The 22,727-nt window shown below is 34.4% G+C and overlaps 1 long non-coding RNA gene across 1 annotated transcript in view; it reads left to right on the top strand.

Moving 5' to 3' along the window:
• Window positions 1–1,179: 1,179 nt before the first annotated feature.
• LOC140608949 (uncharacterized) overlaps window positions 1,180–22,727 on the top strand; it is a 33,061-nt gene continuing 11,513 nt past the window's right edge. Inside the window, exons 1-2 of the long non-coding RNA XR_012010940.1 lie at window positions 1,180–1,242; window positions 1,797–1,859. This is a non-coding gene — a long non-coding RNA (uncharacterized lncRNA). The remainder of the gene's footprint in view (window positions 1,243–1,796; window positions 1,860–22,727) is intronic.

The following is a 22,727-nucleotide window of genomic DNA, read 5'->3' as shown; positions in this document are numbered from 1 at the left end:
GAGAGAGACCTGCTGGGGTGCGGGGGACAAAAGCGTGGGGGCAGCAACAGTTGCAAGATGTCCCGAGACGCTGGCATCCTCACCTGCGGTGCCAGGTGGGGGTCTTTCTTCTCTTCCTATCTGAGTATGCCTTTCCTGCTTTGCACAACGTCCTTGCCCTTGCTTTCCTGGTCCACGTCAAATTCCTAGCCATTTGTCAACCCAAAACTTTTCGGGCAGGAAAACCCGAAGCGCTATCGCCGTGGTGACATGTGATGCGGTATCTTGCAAGCACATTTCCAGTCTTTCCCCTCAGGAGTCAGCTCATGTCCCCTCGTCTCCCTCCAGAAATTCACCTTCTCTTCCGCTCGAAAATAAATCAACTAATGGCACTGCTTCTGGCTCCCCCTTCCACCCCACCCCCCCCCCGCGCCTGCCGCCATGGTCCCATTTACAGGGCAAATATTACACTTCGATAACCCCCAAAGTTCACCGAAGCTGGGCGCTGCTTCAGATCTCCCTGGTTCCGCTCTCGCATCATACAAAATTAGAAGACTTGCCGTCAGTGAATCAGTGAGTAGGCGCGGCGGCTGGGCTTTAACACTGCCACTTGCTTGAGGGGTGACACTGTCTGCTGGGGGCACAGTCGTTTACACAAGGCAAGCGAGCCGCACTGAATGAGCTACAGAAACAGTCAAGTCCTGTCTGGGACGGTTCGCATCAGAAGATTGGCGCTCACCTATGCCGCCCAGGACCACAAACATGCCACCAGCAGTGTAGCCCCGTTATTTTCATTGTCTCACGTGTCCAGAGGATGGGGACCAGGTCTTTGAAGTTGTTAATGGGATTAATGAGGACAGCAAACCGGGCCAGCCATCTGGTTTGAATTAGGAAAAAGTATTGATTAATCTTTGAGAAGTGTCCCCAAGGCAGAAACTTTCCCTCAACTAGTCCCTTCAGGTTTCAGCCTATCTCCCTGGTCTTTTAAGCCCCACTGCTGAATAGTGGCCTCTCAATAAACCTTTACATCCGTGTGAAAGTTCGAATTGTTTTCCATTGCTTAGAGGTGGGATGGGGTGGGGGTGATCAGGAATTCTGAGATTTGTAAGCGCTGCTTTCTTTAACGGAAATTGAGCCCTATTTTGAGGGAAATTAGTTTTGCAGACTTCGTTAAAAAAAAAAAAAAAAGCTAAAACTTTTGTTCACCAGCTGCTCAGCTTTTCAGTCTGGGTCTGAGCTGGAACCTGCTGCAAGCTTTTGACGGTAAGACTTTCTTTGCCGATATGTTTTGGGAATCTAATATTGTTTTAGACTTCGAAAGGGGGTGTTCTTCAGGTTGCACGTTTCTAAGGGTTTTAAGCACTCCCAGGATGGCGTCCAGGGCTTAGATCTTAAGAATGTTTCTTCCTGCCACTCCCCACGCCCTTGGCTCTTTAAGGAAAAAAAAAAAAAAAAAAAAAAAAAAAAGGAGGGGGTATATTCTTCTAATATGGTCGGAATATTTTTTGAATTTTCATTGTGTTTATGGTTTCAATATGTGCTGATATTAAAAGTTGAAGTACAAAGAGCAACACTAAACTTCCCAAACTTGAGCAGCTCCTCTATAGGGATTATGGGTGAATGCATTAAAAGCTTTATCCAAAGAGAAATTTAGGCAACCACCTCCATAAACAGTAACCAGAAATATTTACATAATATAATGCTGTCTACTAAAAGCATTGTGGAAAAAGTCAGACAAGGCTAACTTAAAGATATACTAGATCTACAAAGATCAACAGAAAACATCCATAAAGGTCCCCTTTTGGTTTGCATTACAGTGGTTTAGAGGGAGCAAAGCAACTGAGAAATGAATGGATTTGAATTTAACCAGTGTGCTTCAGGTAACTAGCAACTAACAAACACAAACTTTTCATCTCCAGGAGCTGTCAATTCTTGTTGAACCTGCCCAGTGATTGTGCTGGTTTTTTCTCACTTACTGTGTCAGATGTTAACAACATGTCCAGAAATTTCTCTACAACCTGCCTCAGTCAGCCTCTAGAACTATGGGGGCTAGAAGTCTGGGAAAGCTAGAAAAGATTGGAAAAAGGAGTCTCTTTGAAAAGCACACAATTAAAACAAAGCTAGCAGGAAAGGTCTTTCTAATTGAAGACCCAAAATACACAATATCAATACAAGTGATGGAAGTCTAGATTTCTAATAGAAAGCATAATACAAGGAAAATATTATTTGAAAAAGTGTGATTCAAGGAAGAAAGACAGTCTTGATGCACTCAAGAATTAAATATTACTTTATTTTCTCTAAATTTCCAAATATATATTATTCCATAAAGTTTTTTTTTCAAAATTTTCATTTCCTTGAATATTTGGGCTAAGAAAAAATACTGATTTTTATTCTCTAGGCCATAGAAAAAAAATTTTAACATCGTAACAACAGGAAAAAAGTCCTAACATTTCCTAAAACAGCTACTTCAGTGTCTACATCTTTCACCCGATATTGAAAGATGCCTTTTAATATTTAATGACTAATTATATTAAGAATGGTAAATTTTTCAGAATTTATAGAATTTTAGTGGCTTTCATTTTAAACTATAAATAGTATAGTGTTTATCCTGTATTAAATAATATACTTGAATCTTCCCGAGGAACATTCTATTACTACAAATATTTCATGCGATGTTTTGATATCAAGCAGCACATTGTAACAAGAGCTTGAGTGTATGAATAATGTAAGCTACTAATCTTTTCTAGAAAACATAATCAAAACTATTTAAAGCGTGTCCTAGGCTCGTTAAATTTGGTAAATGTGTAGATCTATTATTCCTTTTGCTTAACAAAATGATATTCAATAGTAAAGGCAGAGACTCTTTTGAGTTAAGATTTGTTTATTTTAAAGAGACTATAACTTAAATTAAGCAATCTGAAAAATTTGTTTAAATTTTAAGAATTATGATGCTTCTTTTAAGAGTTGCCATCCTTGTGTACATTTGTGACGTGAGGTATGATGGGAAAAATATTTAAAATTAAGTATGATCTTTAGCTACAGATATTATAAACTTTGCCTTGCATTTTATCTGCCAGACAGATTTATCTTGGTAGCATATAGTTAGGATATATGGATTTAAGTTTGGAAAGTTAAACTAAAGTTGGAATTTGTTTCTGAAAGTTTTGTTATAGAAAAATATTTTTTCTGCTATATTTCTCCAAGAAATAGGAGTTATGCCTTTCTGTTGATTCTTCTGAAATAAAAAATTTTGAAAATGTATTAAAATATGCTAAATAGCCAATAGTAAGTTATGTGATTTATGATGCACTCCATGTTTAAAAACTAAGGAACTGCCTTTCTTCAGGAATTATGCATTTTAATATTTCAGGAGCAATCTTGGTATGGCTAATGCATGTTATTTGGTGACTCTATATACTTTTACTGATTTTAAAGTAAGTTGCTATTTTTATGTAACACTAATTCGTGCTTTCACAATAAAATTTGTTATGTTTCTACATAACTAAATGAATACTTAAACATTACTTCAAGAAAGTGTAAAGTGATACCCAATATTCTGTTTTCCTAATTTCTGTCTCTTCCTACATAGTTGTATGATTTCTTTCCGAAATTTGTAGTTTTCTTCGAGTATCATAGAATAAATAATGTTCAGAAAACTGGCAAGAAATATAGATTATGACTGATTAAATTTATAAAATGTAATTAAAAGTTCAAAATATATGCAGTCTTTCATTATTCCAATTCCTTAACACATATATTTTATGAAATTCCAATTACCTTTTTGTGTATAGTAGGGAGTGTTAAAATTAAGAGACACTGACTACCTTCTCAAGCTTCAAAAACTTCTAAATGAACTTCCTTTTGTCTACTTGTTTTAAAATCAGAATTTTTAACAATTTCCCTATAATGCACAAGGGAAATAGTCAGTTTCTACATTTTCATTTGCATTCACCTTGTATGTTCTTTTTGTTGATAAATGTATGCATCTCAAATTGCCCCCTGCACATATCTACCTGTAAGAAGTAAAGGCACACTAATGCAAGACAGTTCCATAATGAAATGCTATATATTACATTATATATTCTATACCATCAAACTTATAAGCATTAAATTTCTACCCAGAATTTAAGGCAAATAAACCATTTATTTCTCCCATGTCATAAAAAGCAACATTATACTTTTAAGTGGACTGAATTTAGAACAAGTTCATAAATCTTGGAGAAAAAAAAATTCAATCAAAACTAAACACAGGAATTATAGGTAAAACTTTAGTCTTCTGTTTTAAATTTTCCAACTTGAAGAGTTTACCATGACTAATGTAATTTTGGCACTATGGTAGGTTATTTTTATGTGTTTTTATTTTTCATGCTTCATCAATTTGTAGCATGTTTTATTCTTAAAGTGGTTCTTTCATTTTGAGCTTGGGTTTATGATTTGAATCACTAAAAATCTCTGTTTTAGCTTGTTGGTATAGCTCTCCCAAAATATTTAATTGCACACTCCAGTTTTATATGATTCTGACTCAGCAAAGAACCACCAGCTGCCTTTGATATCAATGCTTTTATTTGTAGGAATAAAGGAAAAATGTTGTGTATTTGTGTACCAAACAAAATAGAAATTTAAGGCAAAACACATGATCTCTTATAACAAAATATTTTAAGAGTTTAATATTAGTACCTTGATAAACTCAGATGTATAAAAGATTTTGAGAATAGGGAGACTTTTTGATCAAAATGAGAATGAAAACGATTAAATGACAACTATCTGCTTATGTCTCATTTGTCTAAGGAATTCGATGACATAAATACAAAATAGGCCACGGGAAAACCAGAAGAAGGTATGTAGTAGATAAGTCAGAGAAATAAAACAAGCCAAAATACATGAAAAATAGTTCTATATTTCATAATATAAGCATATAATTCATAAGCCATGTACCCTTATGATAATGGTGAAAAGATCCCAGGTACATGTTTTAGTTTAATTGGAATTTAAAAAAAAAAACTAGTAATCACAAAAGTTTTTGTTTAAATATATATACACACATATCTAGCATTTTTTGATAAAAGAAATACTAACAAAATACTGTTATTCTGAGAAACATTTCCAAGTAATCACGTACATATAATGTGAAAGTTAGGTAAAGATGAGGTCAATGCCTGGACATGTGCAGGCTACTGAGTGTCTAAAATTCTGAATCACTGCTTTCTTGTCTTATAAATCTGTAACCTGAAACTCATTGTAGTCAATTTTTTCCTAAATTTTATTTATTTTTAGGGGATGATTTCTGCTAAGTTGGGGTAACAGTATATGTGACGAGAATAAAGCAGTTTTCAAAAGCTTTCAGTGGCTGAGAAAAAAAGAAAAAAAAGAAAAAGAAACCTATTGGGCCAACTGCATCTTAGAACACTTCAAAGTACAAGTGATTCCAATAGAATCAAACACTAACCAGAACCCAGAAGGAGTATCAGTTCTGAGCCCAAGGGCCCGGCATAAGGCAATTACTCATACCATCAGTTAACAGTTGTTTTCACCAACTAAGGAGACCTGTGATCAGAGCGATGCTTTCTCTATGTTACATAAGAATGTATAAATACTAGATGAAACTTCTTCAACACAGTGACCGCAGAGATTCTTTCCTCCTACTTGGCCTATTCATTTTGCACGATCCTTGCCTAATAATCTCAGAGTAGCGGGAATCACCTTCGTCCAACTCCATGTTTCTAACGACTAATTCTTGAGGGATAAATAACAAACAGGGAAACAGAGCTGTGACTAAAAAAGTCAAAAACAATCCTGGAATACGTTATGATAAATACAGTAAAACTTAATTACTGATCTTGAAAGTAAGCTACACAGTAATGGGAAACCTGACAGTTCTTTCCTCTAATTTATAGCATTTGTAGTGATCTGCAGCAGCATTTCTGCAAATAATTTATTAAAGATAATTATATGTACTGGCTACAGGGAGGTTCATGTTTCTATGAAGACATAAAGTCAATTTAAATAAATTTCACCCATAATCAAATACAGTAACACCTCTACTTATTGCAAATAACTTTAATATTTCCCTGATGTAGTAAATACAAAGAAAAAAATGGTACAGTTTTGACTTTTCAGGATAATTGTTACATTTTGCTTCATAACAGTTCTCATCTGTGCATCAGCATTACCTGTCAATAGCTTATGAAATGCCTGTATTCTCCCAAGTTTTGTTCTTAGTCAAAATTTATATCCTATACTGTCCAAGTGAAAAGCTGAGTCCCTTTGGATTTTTAAGATCAGATTTCCAAATATGTGGCATATCATCATCTCATAGGCTTTGCCAAAGCAGATACCCACGTGGCAACACTTGGAATTGTTCTTTCAGGCCCAAAGATAAATACATAATTAGAAAACTCTGTAAAAATCTCCACTGTCTCATGTGTGGTGACAGAGCTGAATGAGTGTCTTTTAAAAAGACATAAAGAAGCACACAGAAGCTAGTAAATGTTACACTCTGCAAATATAAAGTTGTTGAATTAGCTGTTGGTGTTCCTCTTTCTGAAATAATATTAAAGACTTGCCAATCCATGTGCAGTTCCTTATGTAGAGTCATTTAAAAAAATAGTTAGCAGATGCCATTATCATCTGGCATTTGTGACCAAATGTAATATAGACATGGTTAAAACAAAAAAGTGGGTAAGGTTCCTTGCACTGTACTGCCAAATCCAGTGATCAAATATGGCTATATCCTACTTCAGATTAAAAGGCCCATGTCAGTCTCTCTCTAAATGACATCACTGCCAACTCAGTTGCTCAAGTTAGAAGAACCCACCCCCCAAAAGCACCTCCCTTTCTACTCTTCCCCAATATGCAATTAATCATCAAGTAGAATAGTCTCGATTCTGCTTTAATATTCATTAAATCCATCCTTCTCTCCATCACCAATGCCACTGCTTTAATTGGGGCCCTCACCTTTCTTGCTTGGATTACACAGGACTCCCAGTTGTACTCTGCTTGCCTTGTGCACTCCTCCATCTCCAGAGGCAGGAGGGAGAATTGGTTTGAACCTTAGCTCTGTCACTTTCTGTGAGTGCATTAATTTACTAATGCAAGAGAATATTATAATGAATAAATGACAATGTTGTGAGTGTACCTAAAAAGATGCCTAACAAAATGTGGAATAAAGGTACATCATGTGGCTGTTGAGCATTTGCAATATAACTTTTCCAAATATATGCTTTAAGATTAAAAGACTATATGTGAAATTAATAGTTTTATCCTGATTGCAATTAAAATAATTGTTGGATACACTGGACTAAATAAAGTACGTTACTGAAGTTAATTTTCTTTCTACTTTTTAAATGTAGCTACTAGAACATTTAAAATTACACATGGGGCTTGCACTGTATTTCTCTTGGATAGCACTGATCTAGAGGATGCCACTTAAATTTTTCTCTCATTCCCAACCCCCTTGCAAATAGGTACCAAATTACATATGTATCTGTCAAAATGATGTAGGGTTTGAAATATCTCTGTAAGTTGAACCTCTTGACCCCATGATTAGGAGCTTCACAATGTGATACAACACATGGAAACCTCCCGAACAAAATCTCAAGGAAACACAGGAAATTCCTGGAGTGGCAAAACATCCTATTTGAAGACATTCAGTTATTCCTTTGTGCATCAGGAGTATCATTATTAACCAACTGTTGATAAGCTTGAAAGAGTTCATTTAGCAACAGTCTTTACAAAGAAAGAAGAGCCATGTGTATTATTCAAGATGGACTAGATGAGGTTGTTACAATGTGTTAACCTCTATCTCTTAAACCTTTACAATAGTTCTTATTCCTACAAATTCTGATACAAGATGGTGGGCTCTCCACGCAGCAACTGATTTTGTGAATTAGTCACCTCAATATGTTTCTCCAAAATACCACAGCAGGGAAAAGAGATGTAGAGGGTTACACACGTGGTCTTACATACTTTGATGCAGAGGTGATATATATCAAGTTTGTAGGTCAGAACCAAGCCTAGTATACCTATAAGGGGACTGAGAAATAACCTAAAGCACACAGCTATTTTGTGAGCAGTAAATGTTTCTGCTGTATCAGGCATTATCAAACTTCAGTTTGCTCCTAATAGGCCTAATTCACTCGACCAAACAATATATTCCTGGAGTCTTCTTGGCATCTTATGTGTCTGGCACAGAGTAAACACTCAATAATTATACTCAACAGAGCACTTAGAGCTGCAAGTTTCACTTTATCAGTAGGCTTTAGTGCCCATCGAGCTGCTATCAAAAAAGTCTATCTGTTATATAACTTCAAAGAAAATTTAACTGATAAATGTTCAGCCCAGCTTCAGTTTTTGTTTTGTTTTGTATATTTTTGCTTTGATTTTTGCACTGGAACGGAGAGATCTCTTCCTAGTTTTCATTAGAATTAGAACATTTGTGTCCATATGTAGTGAAAATGGTTCAAATTCTTTGGGGGAATTTGCCTTCAAATGTCTATAGTCATATTGTGACACAAATCTTTGTGTAAATGAGATTCATTTGCTGTCAAATACTGTATTTTCAATCAATACTGTCCATTCTATAATGGCTCACAGCACAGACTTTGAATATGACACCTTGGGTTTCTTTGGTTTTGTCACTTAATAGCACTTTGATCACACCAAGACTAAGGTTTGCTTACCTAGGTTTTTTTTTTACCTAGGTTTCCTCATCTCTAAATAAAGATGTTTCTATAGTTTCAGACTGACAAATGATATAAACTAGAAAATCAACCTAAGTCTAGTAAGTATGTCTATAAATAACAAATATTATTATAATTTTTATTATCATCAAGTCTTGAGGATCTTATACTATCTAAAAAGGAGTTCCTGTAAAAAAAATTTGAGAGTATTTACTTATATCTAGCCATTCATTCCACTTTTCCTCCAATTTATACTCTAACGATATCTCATGACATCTTATCCCAGAAAAAAATTCCATAAATGTCTGTTGAATGAGTAAAAAATGTTCTAATGATAATTGTAACTTAATTATCTCAACATTTTATATTTAATGATCAAATGTTCAGGCTGTACATTTTTCACTTGACTTTTCTATTTGCTCCAAAATATGATTTAAAAAAAAACCTGTTCATCATATAAAACTTATACTGGGATGAGTGACAAAAACTCTTCATTATGGCCAAAGGACTATTAATTTCTAAGGAAGAAGCTACATGATATTGCTTAACTAGTACGCTGAAATTAATTTATAGTAGCATTTGATACCTTTTATTTTAGGCTCTACTGGATCTAAATTTGTTTCAGAGATAATGAATATTTCTTTAATAAGAAATGCTTAGTAGCACAATAACAACTGAATTAATCTTACCTTCAATTCTATTGAAATATGTAATTCCCTCAACTCCAAACAATAAAACATAATAGCAATAAAATATCCCTGAAACAAATAACATCCTAGGACTTAAAATTTAATATCTTTGTATATAACTGATGCTTGATTCAAATATGTAGTATATATAAATTAGGCTAAAAGCTAATTGTTACATAGGTAATGTTCAGATACTGCTATATCATCTATACCTGAATAATATGAGATAGCTATAGTAGATAAATATGAACCCTATCTTATTATTCTGATTAAAATACATATTATTGTAGAACTGAATCTCTTCCTAATCTCAGAAAGGTTTTGTGGTGATTTATAGCAAAATCTGACATAACAAGATAATTTCACATAAAGATACGAAAACTTTCTAGAGTGGTCAATATTATCAGATAAGTTCTCTTAAAAAAAAAAGGAAATTTGTTACAGAAATACAACTCTGTAAAGTGACCGGTAAGAAGCACAGAAGTTATGACAAATACAGGTAAAGAGGCCCTGGTACACCTGCTTAATGTTTTCTCTTCTCCTCACAAGTGTGTGTGTGGTACCTACAAAGAAACAAAGGGTTCTAGAGACACAGTCTGAAAACCACTCATCTTTAATATATACAACCGGTCTGATAAAATGGCCCTTGAAATGCCACACCTGTGTTTCCTTGGTCCATTAATTTATTCGATAGGCATATTCCTGGGCAAATATTTGAGCCACATTACTTGCTTTATTTTAGTTTTCAAATTTCTAGTTATTAATCCTTCAGATTTTCTAATTTTTTAAAAAAGATATAAGATCATATTGTCAAAAACTATATGTGTAGAAGTATTTTTAGTGAAGAATATTCTAATTTAATAATCCTGTATTTATCAAGAATACAGTTAGAAAAAAACAGCTATGTGAGAAACATCTCCATAAGGTATCAACAGCATATACTATTTAATGGAATCCAAAAAGGACCTCATTGTGATAAGCACCGGGTATTACATGTCAGCGATGAGTCATGATTGATGAGTCATAATTGTTACTTCTGAAACTAGTATTATAATACATGTTAACTAGAATTTAAATAAAAACTTGAAACAAACAAATAAAAGGATCTGATCTGTATAGAATTCAGTGCTAGGAAACCATATTATCAGATAGGAAAAGGAGAAAGGACACACATTGCTAAATCATAAAGGAAGAATATATATGATCAAGAAATATAAAATACTGCATGCTTACCTATAATGAACATGCAAGTTAAAGAAGATAGCATTTTCCACCTACCAAAATGACAAAGTTTAAAAAACAAATTGGTGGGACGCCTGGGTGGCTCAGTGGTTGAGCATCTGCCTTCGGCCCAGGAAGTGATCCTGGAGCCCCAGGATCAAGTTCCACATTGGGCTCCCTGCAGGGAGCCTGCTTCTCCTCCCTCTGCCTATGTCTCTGCCACTCTCTGTGTCTCTCATGAATAAATAAATAAAATCTTAAAAAAAAAAAACCAAATTGGTTACTGTGATAAGGATTTAGGAAAGTAATACATCTCATACACTACTGGTATGCATATAGTTAAAACAGCCAAGACGAAATTAGCAATACATAAAAGATTAACTTTTGATTCTATAATTCCAGATGAATATATTCAAAGTTAATTCAGAATTTTTATAATCAGATATATCAAAAAGTTTGTGTATAACCAAGTCTCTGAAATAATATTTGTTGTATTGAAAATATATATCAAAAAATAAAAATTCATTAAACACTTTATGGCAAATCATTATGATAAATACAGTGCAAGTATTAAAAATTATGTTGTAGGGGCAACTGGGTGACTCAGTGGTTTAGCGGGTCTGCCTTTGGCTCAGGTTGTGATCCTGGGGTTCTGGGATCAAGTCCCGCATCAGGCTCCTTGTGGGGAGCCTACTTCTCTCTACATATGTTTCTGCCCCTCTCTCAGTGTCTCACATGAATAAATAAAATCTTCAAAAAAAAAGCTGTTTTATAATATTGTGTAATGAATATATATCAATTTTAAAATCAAGAAAACATTTTTATTTCTCTACAAGTAAAAGGTGTCCTGTGAAGTAGAAAAAGCCTTTGTGGTTTGAATAAACCATATGTGTGTTAAATAATTCCATTATGTATAGACATACTCATCACAAAATTATTGATTGGCTGGTAGTTTATGTCAAATGCACTGATTATCTTTGCTATATCTTTGCCTTAAAAACTACTACTCAGATTGGCTGGGTGGCTTAATCAGTTAATAGGCTGCCTTTGGCCCAAGTCATGATCCCTGGGTTCTGGGATCGAGCCCCGCATGGGGCTTCCTACTCAGTGGGGAGTCTCCTTCTCCCTCTCCCATTCCCTCTGCTATGCTCTCTTGCTCTCTCTCAAATAAAATCTTTAATATATATATATATTTTTTAACTATTTCTCTAAGTAACATCCATTGCTCCAAATCTGTATTATTGTGGTATCCCCAATTTGCAACTTATCTGAAACCAAAACAAATGTAAAAGATCCAAATGTCTTCCTACACGGTATGGTGAAGCATATGGAGTGCATCCACCTAAGGCTCAGAGTTCACACTGGAGGCTTAGCAGTATCTGGAGTACAAACTAAAGTTTGTCTTGGACAAATAAAGACCTTAATTTAGGTTTTAGTTACCATACATTTAAAACCGATTCTTCTCCCATGTATGAAAGTAGAGATTGGGTGAGGGAATGTTTTTGGGGGGAGGGCAGGCAATGGCAAACTTTAATCTTTAGTGAAGGTAAGAACAGAAGGTGTTTTCATATTAAGGTATAACAAGAAAAACTTCAGGGCATCATGTGACACTATCTTCCAAGCAGTGTGAGTTGCTACAGTGTTAAAGCAGAAGTTTACAGTTTCAATGTCTTGAGATTTTCACACAGAAACTACAGAGTTCAAACCCTTACCTTTTCTTCTGTTGATATCATTTTGGAAAATATGTTAACTAACAATGCAAATATAGCACATTCAAATGTCTAACATATAACCAAAGTTCTCTTTCCTTACTTGATACTGAGCACGTTGAACAAGAAAACACAGTTTAACATTCACTGGCAGTAAGAAACATCCTCTCTCTCTCACCTTCTTCCTTATTCTCCTCTCTCTAGCTCATGACTTAGATAATATTATTGGTATCTTTAATATAAAATACCCTTGGCATTATCAGAGCTTAAACCATGGTTTAATGCCGTGAAATGTAAAATTAAAAACAAAGCTTAGAGTTGTAAGAGACTTTAGAGCTCATCTAGTACAATCCTTTTTTTTTAAAGATACGAAGGCTATTGACATCTGACAACTTATGAATGACCAATAAAATTCTAAATTAAATTAGTAATTTGTTAAATTAGTAATTTGTTTAATATCAGAGAGCCAACAAATCTGGTATTATATTTCAAAGCAACACTGATGTTTGCTGTTATTTCATTATTATCCATCTCAAACTCTCATCAAGGATCTAAAGAGGTCTCTCTCACTCCTAGTTACATATATTACATATATTGCTTAGCTGTGGAGGGAGAACTATGAATACAAATGGCATTCATAAATATAGGAATTCACAAAACCTAGTTGGATGTCCCTCAAAAATGTTAGCACAGTTTTTTATTTTCCAAAATTCCTTACTGAGGTATAACATATATTTTTAAAAGTGGGCATGGTTATATTTTGATGAGAAAATTGTTCTAAGAATTTCTTTAACAGACCCAATATAGTTCTCTAGCCTATAATGTACACATGGAAAAACAAGAAATTTACCAAATGAATTGCTCATTATTCATTGTGACTTTTTCACCAAATACCACCAGATGTATATCCAGCCGGGCCACAAGTGGCAAAGTAACTCCTTGTTTGGTGCTTGCCTTTGCTAAGGACTTTGGTATAACTACGGTCCTCTCAAAACTGTGATGTCACTTAGAATTGACACCATAATCAAGTTCATATATAAGGGTACATGTATACATTACCTATCTAATGTGTCTATAAAAGGAATTTTATCTGAGAATAATAAAAGTGTAATTATTGAAGCACCTGCAACATATCACTTATCATTGATACAAATGCCCCAAATTGTCTTCCACCCCACTGCTATTACGGCATGCACATTTTATTTTTAAGTGCTCATTTTTGGGGGGCACCTGGGTGACTCAGTTAGATCTCTGACTCTTGATTTAGACTCAGGTCATGATCTCAGGGTCCTGGGATTGAGACAGCATCAGGCTCTGTGCTCAGCGGGGGATATGCCTGAGGATTCTCTCTCCTCTCCATCTGCCCCTCTCCTCATTAGCACTCTCTCTCTTTAGAGTGAATAAATCTTTTAAAAAAATTTTTAAAAAGAATGCACATTTTTAATGTGTATTTTTCAGCTGAAGAATTTTAAAGCAAAATTTGTTTTATATTTAATTACAAAGTTAATTCTATTAATAATTTGACTCAGAATTTCTAAGTGGTCTCGGTTACTACATGTTTACATCTTTTTTTAAAGATTTATTTATTTGAGACAGAGAGAGAGAAAGAGAATGAATGGGTGTGGAGGAGTACAGGAAGAGGGAGAGAGAAACACGAGCTGATTCTGCACTAAGCATGACCCTGAGATCAGACCTGAGCTGAAACCAAGAGTAAGATGCTTAACAACTGTGCCACTCACGTGTAACATGCTTATACCCTGAAAGAACTAATCTGAAGATTGAAAAAAGTAGACTGCCCTAATTCATACCAAAATGTATGCACGAAATACTAATATTTTATTGTCCCCTTAAATTCTTAAAAGGTCGTTCTTCTGTTTTGTATAACCAAGGCCAACTAAAAGTAACTGTCCATAAAAGCCTCCTTACAAATATATATTAGTGAGGCACTATTATGATTTATACTTAAGGAAGGTTAATAGAAAGTGTTTTCCATTGGCTATAAATTATTATATCAAAGCCCTATCATGTATTAAAGCATCAACATTCTTTTTTTTTTTTTGCATCAACATTCTTATACTCTAAGAGAACATTTTAATTCATGTTAAAATAAATCTTACATAAGTAAGCACTTTAGTATAAACATAATTAACATGCATACAGGGAGGGTTTGTCCCATGATACCTACTGGATGTATACTTTTTTTATTGTTAAATTATAAAACTGATAGGTTTGTGGGAAAAACTATGGCTTAAGGGAGAAGAGGTTCAAGATTCCAGAGCAAAATGTGTGCTAGATGGAGAAAAAGCATACCATTTTATTTCCCTGATAAATGTCAGCAGTGTTCCTCTCTTTTTATTTTGACTTATATTGCTCCCATTCAAAAAATTTATTATATTTGACAAATCATAGCTGTGGTAATAGTTTGTTTTGTTTTTAATATACATGACACAATTATGGGAATATCTGGCTCTAAAATAGGCCATGTATTTCAACCTTCATAGGTCAGATATGGCTTGGGTCCAAAGTTGACAGCAATAAATTTATGCAGTAATTTGCTATCAGTTCAGCATTTATAAAGGTGGTGTCAAGAATATGAATATAAACCGCTTATTTATTTTTAAAAATTAACATTATGCTGATAATAAGATTTCACCGAAGATTTGAACAAGTGTGACATTTAAGTACATGTTCTACATAGGCTGTAGAATTAGACAACCCAAGGATTGAATTTCTACTCCACCATTTAACATCAAATGATCTTGGAAAGGGAACTTGACTTCTTTGAGCCTCAATTTCTTTTCTGTAAATAAAACAATTGTAGTTAGGATTAAATGAGATTGAGCACATACAAGATTTGCACAGTACTTGGTACTGTACAAAGGATTTTATTATTTTATTTTTATTTTTTTAAGAGAGAGCCAAGTGAGTGGAGTGGGGTGGGCAGAGGGAGGGGAAGAGGAAGAGAAAGAATCTTAATATGAGGAGGGCACTTGATGGGATGGACACAGGGTGTTATACTATATGTTGGCAAATTGAACTTCAATAAAAACAAAACAAAACAAGAAAAGAATATTAATCTCCAAGCCAAGCTCAGAGCCCAACACAACACAAGCTCAGAGTCCAAAAGAATCATGAACTGAGCAGAAATTAAGGGTTGGATGCTTAACTGAGGCACCCAGGCACCCCTGGTACAAGATTTTAAAAGTATTTCTTTTTTTTTTTTTTTTTAAAGATTTATTTACTTTTTATTTTATTTTTTCAATGATAGTCACAGAGAGAGAGAGAGAGAGAGAGAGAGAGAGGCAGAGACACAGGCTCCATGCACCGGGAGCCCGATGTGGGATTCGATCCCAGGTCTCCAGGATCGTGCCCTGGGCCAAAGGCAGGTGCCAAACCGCTGCGCCACCCAGGGATCCCAGAATATTTTTTCTATTTCAGGCACTTCAAATTAGACTGAAGTGATATTTGCATTTTTAATTTTTTTTTTTTTTTAGATCTTATTTATTTATGAGAGACACTGAGAGAGGCAGAGACACAGGCAGAGGGAGAAGCAGGCTCCATGCACTGAGCCTGATGTGGGACTCAATCCTGGGACTCCAGGATCATGCCCTGAGCTGAAGGCAGGCACTTAACCACTGAGCCACCCAAGCATCCCAATATTTGCATTTTTAAGACTCCAGTGGCTCCAGTATATAAGAACGCATGGATGGCGAAGCATGTATTAAGAGTATAAATGTATTAGTGCAAATGTATTCCTAGGTTGCCATAACAAATTATCACGAATTGAGTAGTTTAAAACAATTTATTGTTTATTTATTCTCTCACAACAGTCCAAAAACAAGGTACAGCAGGGCCATGCTCCTTCTGAGAATACTAGGGAAGGTTTCTTTTTTGCTTCTCCCTACCCTTTGGTGGGTTACCAGCAATGCGTGGAGTTCTTTGGCTGCAGGTGCATCATCCCTGCTCCATCATTATCTGACCTTGTTCACTGTGGTTTTTTTCTTATAAGGACACCAGTTATATTGGACTTAGAGCCCACTCTAATCTAATATGACCTCATTTTAACCAATAACATCTGTAAATATCCTATTTCCAAATAATGTCATATTCTGAGGATCTGGATAGACATTTCTGGAGGGACAATATCCAATCCAATATAGTGAATGAAAAGTATTCCATAAAAGTAGAAAATGGAAAAAAAGTAACATTTCTAAACCATATACTATTTTATATAGTACGTAATTTAATGTTTTTGAAAATTTATACATTAAAGAATATAAATAGACATAGGACTATTTGCCTACATTTCCTAAAATTTATATATCCAAAATGGCCAAAATATTTACTTTGCATCTTTTTTTAAAAAAGATTTTATTTATTTATTCATGAGAAAGAGAGACAGACAGACAGACAGACACAGGCAGAGGGAGAAGCAGGCTCCATGCAGGGCACCTGACATGGGACTGGATCCCGGTCTCCAGGATCACGCCCTGGGCTGAAGGCAGTGCTAAACTGCTGAGCCACCAGGGCTGTCCTATTTTGTACCTTTCTATAAAAAAAATCACCTTATATTCAGGCACAAATGGTATCGTGGTGAATCAAATGGCTTATTATTATTTGCCTCCTCAGGAATGTTTATTTCACCTAATAACTGCCCCCCCCCCCCCGTTTTTGACACCACAGAGGTTGTTCTTAATCTTCAAGGAGATAATTATATCTGGCATGCTTTCCAATGGAAAAACAAAATAAATATCCTTTTTTCAAAAGAGAGTTCACATGTAATTTAATATACTTTAGCTTCCACAAATGGAGTTTCAGCAAAGTTTTTGTGTCTGCCTCATTTAAAGACTAGAGTGCATCTATCATCCTAGATGGATACAGATATTATCCATTGGATACAGCAATGTATCCATGTCTTTTCACTCTCTCCCTTCCCTCCTCTTTTTTACCCTTTTACTAAATCCTTAAAGGTGCAGTCCAGTATTCATTTTTGTCAGGAAACCTAATAATATGTTATTTGCTTAACCTTCTACTATATCATCTATTACTTCTCAAAAAAAAATCCCTCTAACATATAGTTATTTCTCAATCATTTCACCAATGACATGTTAATAGTTCATACAAATTTGCATAGCTCTTGGGAGTTGAGGACCACATAATTGCTCAATACTTTCAGATTGCAATCCATGCCTTCTGTAAAACCTCCATTATTTTTATTTTTCTAAGCATTTACAGCATTTATGATTGATATTATGGAAATAGAAAGTGTTTCACCCTACTTGTTTTCAGTTAAGCTTCTTATCTCCCTAGATCTCTGTGGGAAGCAGCAGATTAATACACTTGGGAGCAAAGGACTTAAGAGTCTAGGTTTGTAGCATGGCCTTACCGCATTCTAGCTATGTAACCTTGGACAAACTACTCCATCTCTTTGTGCTTCGATATCTTCATCTGCAAAGTGAAAATAATAATACCTGAAGTATTACTGGAGTGAGAATTTAATGAATTATTCCATGTCAGCTAAGTGGAATAGTACCTGGCAGACAGTAAGTGCTCAATAATTCTTAACCATTGTTCTTACCTTAGATCCTCAAGCATTAAGCAAACATTAAGCATCTTATGTATACTTTGATTTATAAAAGTTCTTTGAAATATCTGATTTGATTTAAAAGCTGCCTTAGTGTTGAGTCACAGGATAATTTAACTTGAAAATTAACTGAAAAATGTATATTCCAAATATTACTTTAGTGAATTTGAGGACTCTGATTTCTAGCTTTTGAAGAAATGAAAATTCATATAAAATATTCAAAAAAATAATTTGGCTTTTGGGCACATTCTTTCAGATGTACCTGTTTTAGCATTCCTACTTAAATTGTATTATTTTTAACATTGTAGTAATGTGATAGATACAAGATCCTGGACCTGATTTCAAAAATGCCATTCAGTAATATCAATAGATTTCTGAATAGAAAATACTGATAAAAAATACTAACGTATTAATGCTAAATAAGCCAATACTTAATTGTGTATGATACATATAATAAAAAGGTATAGAATATAATTATAGCTATGGAAACTAACATATGAAAAGAAATACATACCAATGAAGTATACTATTTGTACCTCATTAACTGAAGGCAATAAAAATTCCTATGGAAGAAGAATTTCCAGTTAAACAATAAGTGCATGAAAAATAAAAGCTGGGGGACTGTGATTAATGAAAAATATACACAATAGTTTTACACCCTTTGAAATAAAATTCTAACTATATTACATGATAAGAGTATCAGAGTTCACATACTTCAAGTAAATAGATACAAGGCTTTTACTTTTATTTACTATACCTGCTCAATAGAAAAATTTTAGTGTCTAGTTTCCTCAGAATTCCAATGAAGTCTGTATAAAATGCATTTTCTTTGTTAAATGAAATCATCTGAATTACAATGTATAATTGTTAATCCTCATTTTAGGCAACAGAATAAGGAGAAAATTTGAGTAATTTTATTCCTATAGCATTTGCTTTGTCCAACTTAAGTTCATGACAAAAACCAGGGCCAATCAGTTTCACATTCAGTTCAATTCATTTTCACACAGACTTAGTCAAATATTTCCAGGAAATAGTTTATTCTAGAATTTTCCATTTCTCTAACCATAAAGCCCTAGTAATTGTCAAATTTTACCAATTCTATCTCTTAAATATGTTCCGATTCTCTTCCCTTCAGAATCATCTATATCGCATAGTTTATAAAATAACTTCTAAGTTCTGTTGTTTCTAGTGCATGCCTCATCAAATCCAACCCACATACTGTTGTCAAAAGAAAATACAAATCTGCTTGTAAATATTTTTTTATGCACGTGTGAGGCACACACATAATGCATGACATATAAAGAAAGATACCATTTCATTTTAAGGTAAAACAACATTCCCCTTTAAAATTTATCTTCCTAAATTGGCTTATTATCTACTTTTTGTCTTCAAAATAAAAATCTTTGCCTTGATAATGAACTAATTGAACTTGGCACAAGAAACTCAGACTCTAAGTGGCTTAACAAGAAGAATATTTTATATTTCACATACCAGTTTAGACATATAGTGGGCTCTTGCTGGGTTCCAGCTCCACTTTTCAGGTTTTTGATTCTGTCTTATATCAGCTAATGATTCTCACTGTGGCTCCTTTCACGGTTGTGAGACTTTTGGCTGTAACTGTGGAACATAATTTCCACCATACATCTAGTTGGAGAAAAACTGTTTTTCTTTTCCATGGAGCTAGAGTAAGTTTCTCACTGATTTCAACCTGTTTACATATACTTACTCTTGAGTCAATTATTAGAGAAGTAATGAAATTACAACAGTAAGCTTATTGATTTGTGGGGAGTAATCATCTGGAACATAATTAATATTGAAGAATACACATATTCCCTTCATGTAACATCTAATTTTTGCATGTTATAGCCCGATTTGCCTACACATACTCTAAATGCTAATCCGTGACCAACTACCTCTTGCAGTCTAAATGTAACATGCTCTTTTCTCCCCATTAGTCATATTTTTACTTTTCTAAGAATGCCCTTCATCATGTCTCCATTTGACTCATCTTATGCATTCTTTAAAGGTTAGCTTAAGTACCAGCTTTTCTGAATAAATGTTCCTGATTCTACCAGACTGAATTAGAAATACCTTTCTTATGACCTTGCTTACTTCAAGCATAGTACTTCTCAACCTCTGGAACGTTGGTTTACTTCGTAGAGCATTTCAAAATACTAACTAGGTGTTATGCTATATGTTGGCAAATTAAATTTAAATAAAATCTTAAAAGTTAAAAAAAACCTCGCAAAATACTAATGACCAAAAATAAAACCGCTTCCAAATATTCTGATTCAGTTGGTGTGGGATGAAGTATGGACAAGGGAATTTTTTCTTTTTTAACTTCTCAGATGATTCCAATGTCAAGTCTGGACTGAGAATCATCTGTCATATCACTTGCCACATCTACTACTAGGTATTTGTCTTTCTCTCCTACTGAGTTGTGAGTTGTTGGAGATGAGGCTGTGTTTTCCACCTCTAAAGGAAAGCTAAGCACCTGAAAAGAGTATCTGATACAAAGTCAGCACTCAAAATTAGTTGATGAAAAAAGCTGTTTCCAAAGGATGGTTATTTCAATTCAATAGCTATTAATTGCTTACTGTGTAAACTTCATAGGAAGTTTTGCTATACAAAGGTAAACAATGCAGTTTCAGCCTTTCAAGGAGTTTTTATCTAATGCAGTGCTCAAAACTGAGCATACCGATGTAGTATCAGGCTACCACATGTTAAATTACTCTTTCAGAATTCCGAAATTCTCAATGAATAAGGTAAGCAATTTTTCCCTTAGATAATACTCCTTTATCATAAGTAGTTGAATGTATAATTTTTAAAAATAGGGTCTTATAGGTATATATTTATGACTATGTAAAGTCTAAATATGCATTCCCCTTTTTTATACAAATATTTAAAATATAAGTTTCTCTTTTATCTGAGCTCCAAAATAAAAATGCTAAAATAATTCAGTAAGTTTTACTTCAGTTCAGTATTCAAGGAAAGGCAGGTGTTCACCAAACAGAATGAGAAAATTAAAAGCAGTCTAACTGTAGAAAGTCCCTTTGAGCCACAAGTTTAAATTTTTTAATGGTTTTACAATCTTCTCAAGCTGTCAATGGAAAAAAGTGGCTTGACATTGAACACATACCAAGTCAGTAGCATAACTATTTTATAATGTCTGATTGGTCACTGAAAAAAATAGTTTAAAATTCAATCCATGTGATGGAAATGCCACTTAGAAAAAGACCATTCATACTGCAGTGCTGCAGGAAAATTGTGGTTATAACAGTTCCCATTTCATTCAGCAGCGGGATTTTTAAAGAATTACAAATGGAATCGTTCCTAGAATATTGCATGTTGAGTATTAACATAAATTTTACCATCATAAAATTCACATTAATAATAAGAAAATGTTATCTTTTCATCTTATAGGTTAAAAAACTTTATATGCTAAATGAAGATTCTCAGGTTAATTCATGGAAACCCTTTGGGAATACCCATTCATAATTCCTCTGGGACATTCATATTAGTTTAACTGAAATGTATCAAATACTTGTTTCTCATAGTGGAAGGATTTGCCTAGTCATCTATTCAAGTTTCATTTATATCAGTCATATATTTTGAACTCTACTTGGGAAGTCTATGAATGGATATTAATGATTAGAGGTTGCAGTATTAGAGATGACCTGAAATAGAAAGGTTTATATGTTGAATAGCTGTCTCTGAAACAGAGAGAGAGGAGAGAGAGAGAGAGAGAGAGAGAGAGAGAGAGAGAGAATCAAAATAAATCAACTGGTGAATTTTTAAATGGACATCAACCATGTTTAGAAATAAGATATATCTCCTATATCTCAGTATTAGACAGTTTTGAGGCCTGGAAACTTTCAACTTCTAAATTTGTGTTCATTTCAGCTAAATGTCAACTGCCTAATTTTTAAAAATCCAAACTCACTGATTTTCTTTTATTCCTGTTTTCCTATCTACCTTCGGGCTTTTCCCTTGTCAATTAACAGTTTCCAAAATGAAAAGGAAGAGACAGGGAAAGAAAGCATTACAAATAAAACAGAATTGGCTCTATCTTGGTAATCAGTTTTGAAAAATGAGTTAGTAGTTTTACTTGGTTTCTTAAATAAAACACAGTACTAAGGTTTTGTTTTGTTCTGTTTTTATAAATAGACTTTATTTTTTAGGTTCATAGCAAAACTGAGAATCAAATATAGAGTTCCCATTTAATCCCTGCCTCCATACACACAGCCTTCCCAGAGTGGTACAATGAGGAACTTACATTAACACATCATCAAAGTCCATAGCTTACCTTAGGGTTCTCTCTTGGTGTCGCATATTCTGGGGTTTTGACAAATGTACAATGACATGTATCCACCATTACAATATCATACAGAATAGTTTCACTGCCCTCAAAATCATTCGTGCTCTGTCTGTTCATTCCTCCCTCTCCACAACTCGTGGCAACCACTGATGATTTTACAGGGTCCATAGTTTTCCCTTTTCTAGAATATCATACAAATAGAATTATCTGGGCAGCCTGGGTAGCTCAGAGGTTTAGCGCCGCCTCCAACCCAGGGTGTGATCCTGGAGACCCAGGATTGAGTCCTGCGTCAGGCTCCCTGCATGGAGCCTGCTTCTCCCTCTGCCTGTGTCTCTGCCTCTGTGTGTGTGTGTGTGTGTGTCTCATGAATAAATACAACCTTGAAAAAAAAAACAAGTAGAATTATCTAGTATGCAATCCTTTCAGATTGAGTTTTCTCGACTTAGTAATACGTAAAGCTCCTCCATGTCTTTTCATGGCTTGATAGCTCATTTATTTTTGGTACTGAATAAAATAGTATTTCATTGTCTGGATGTATCACAGTTTAAC

The sequence above is a fragment of the Canis lupus genome, chromosome 18 (assembly GCF_048164855.1).
Source record: "Canis lupus baileyi chromosome 18, mCanLup2.hap1, whole genome shotgun sequence".
In the NCBI taxonomy this organism is placed as follows: Eukaryota; Metazoa; Chordata; class Mammalia; order Carnivora; family Canidae; genus Canis; species Canis lupus.
The sequence above is the reverse complement of the archived record's forward strand: the minus strand, read 5'-3'. Positions and strand labels throughout refer to the sequence as shown.